The sequence below is a fragment of the Aplysia californica genome, unplaced genomic scaffold, assembly GCF_000002075.1.
Source record: "Aplysia californica isolate F4 #8 unplaced genomic scaffold, AplCal3.0 scaffold00326, whole genome shotgun sequence".
NCBI lineage: Eukaryota > Metazoa > Mollusca > Gastropoda > Aplysiida > Aplysiidae > Aplysia > Aplysia californica.
The window spans coordinates 582,435-585,467 of NW_004797596.1; positions in this window are offsets into that span (position 1 = coordinate 582,435).

The window sequence follows — 3,033 nt, forward strand, 5'->3', positions numbered from 1 at the left end:
ATCATTATTATTATTATCATTATTATTATTAATAATAATAAAAATCCTCCAAACACATGGGAATTGAACTCAGGTCTTCTGAGTACTTACTTATTTTTTCTTTTTCCTTCCTCTGGTATCCTTAGGATGTCGAGGGGAGGTGCAGGTTTCGGTCCTCTGCTAGGTGTGTAGCGTCTGTGATAGAAATGTTAAGTTGTTCCAGGACCTTTTTAACCCCATTTAGCTATAATAGGTCTTTCTTGGTCTTCCTCTTGATTTGAAGCCGGATTCTCGGGTGTTTTAAGCTCTAGCCGCTAGTTGTTTCTGGGGCATTCTGGTTAGATGTCCAAACCATTTGACTCTTTAACGCTCTATAAATTTTATTACTGGTGGTATTCCAATTTGTAGACTATGGTTTCGTTTCTTCTGCGGTCTCTTCTGGTGACGTTGCAAAACACCAAAACCGCTCACACAAAGACACGTTTATCTTATATTGTACTTGTACATGTTCATGTTGAACACGCCCGTCCACTTGTACATGTTAATGTTTAACATGCCCATCGACTTGTACATGTTAATGTTTAACACGCCCATCGACTTGACATTGATCGTTTATGACGCAAGCTGCACGAGTCCTGCCTGTCATTTCCAACAAGAACACAGAGGAATACACCTTCCAATCAGATAGACTGAGATACAAGATTTTAAAACCCCCAAACCCTAGCCATTAAAAAATCGAGCTCAAGTCTACTGAGTGCAATGGCACATAGCCTAACTTCCACACCACAGACTCTTTGTAAAAAGTTTAAGTAAGAGTTTTACGGCACTTGCAACACAATAGGGTCACATAATATAAGTGCCGAAGATTAGAGGTGTTACAAGAGAGTAACAAACACAAAAAAGAACGAGGAGAGATCAGGACGGTAGACGTTTGCTAGGAAAGAAGGAGTAAACCACACCAGAGCACCCGCCAACCACCCACCACAGACTCAGGTATATCCAATTAAGCACGAATAAAGAGAGAACAAGATAAAGTGGAAGACCCATCATACATACGACACCGAGGTACAACATGCAGACAAAAAATGGGCAATACACTGACGATGACAATAAAATAAATGATGGTGAAAAGGGACTTTCACTTTGAGTGAAGAGAAGCCTATTGAAACAATAACAGCCATTTAGATCTGGGGAAAAGTAAGACCGGTAGACAGAAAAAAATAACAGAGGGAAAGAAAAGGAGTAGGGCCTACCAGTGGAGCTCTCCAATCACTCACGATGAAAAGGGAATGAACATTAATACCTAGCCAATAATACAAACAAATAACCAGTAAGATTTCATCAAAAGTTAATATGGTGGGTGGTTGGCGGGTGCTCTGGTGTGGTTTGCTCCTTCTTTCCTATAAAACGTCTATCGTCCTTATCTCCTCTTCTTCGTTTTTATGTTTGTTACTCTCTTGTAACACCTCTAATCTTCTGGCGCTCATATGACCTTATGCAGTTGCGAGCGCCTTAAAACCTCCACTAAAACTTTAAAAAAAAGTTAATATTGGCTTCAACAAAAGGAAAGTAGGCTAAGTTTATACATTGGTCTTAATGGTTACACGTACTAAATCATTTTGACCAAAGTTTGGATAAAAAGTGTTGTCCCAATAATAATATTTAGGACATGATAGCTGATTTTATCGCCTTGGACTATGATAAGTCTAGCAAGACCACATAGATGATGAATGACATCGTTTTATATTCACTTTATTCATATACATTTTAAAACAAAATTTGTGACTACTTTTTCTGCTGCAAATTATTTTAATAAAAGAATGTGAAAAAAAAACCCCATAATAATAATGCGGCATAATCTTATTTTTGACCAAGTATAACACGAATTAATCTCTTTTGATTCAGTTACAAAACTGAATGATACATTTTTTTCATCTACCCCTCCCTCTCCTCCTACCTACATTCTCTTTCCAACTTTACAGTACCATTTTTTAAATAGGTGCATGCTCTGCGCTAGAGATATCGGAATGCGTTGCTTTCAAATACCAACATTCCGAAAAGAAATACATAGAGTTTATTAGAATAACGTTTAAGACTGAGCCAACTAAGGAATACCAGGACCGATTAAAGAAAACAAAGGGTGACATCGATATGCAAGCGAAAAGAGCTGAAGACGTTCAACTAGGAAAAGAAGGTGGCAAATCACAGAGCAAAGACCGACGAACAAGTTAAGAAATGTAGGAAAAACAACGAGAAAAAACTCTCATTGGCTACCACTACCATTAGCAAAGTTGCAACACGTAAGTATGTTGGCATAGTGATACTAAAGAAAGAAATGTAAAAATAAAAAGCTACGCAAGAGAGGTAACAAAATCCTGGTCAAGCCAGAAGGAAAGGTGAGGAAAGGCTAGAGAAAGGTGCGACCCAGAAAGGAAAAGGGTGAAGACGCAGATGAGAAGAAAAAAGAGGTCCAATATATTCGAGGAAGAGTCAAACAGACACGCACATCCTGCAAACAAGCTGTCCACAGAGTTATGAAAGTCCTTCCAAAAGTCAAAGCAGCTCGAAAGCCAACTTCGGAAGGAATATACGTCTGTAACTTCTTTCCCAACACAGCGGCAAAAAGAAATTGAAATTCCTCATCCTTGCTGACTGCAGTTTGACTTTGAAAAGCAGCTATTAAACATTCCATGGTCTTGTTTCATTCTCAATGGAAGTATTAGTAAGTAAGTAAGTTTATTCAGTGTTTAAGGCTATTGGCCCACATCACACCACACAGCACTCATTTGATAAGTAAAGTTTCCATAATGAATAAGTACAGGTTTTGCACATATCTCTTATCATGGGTCAAACATTGCATATATTTCTGTCACTGGGCCGAGTCAGGCTGGGAGGGATTAACAATTTCCTTTGATGTACAAAGTGTGAACAATAGAAAATAAAGTGAAATTCATCTTTAATTTCATGAGAGTTACACCTCTCACATAAGGGCGAATCAGTTAATTTCCACCGATAGAGATTGTTGTTTAATGGAAGGCTATGTGTTTTTAACAA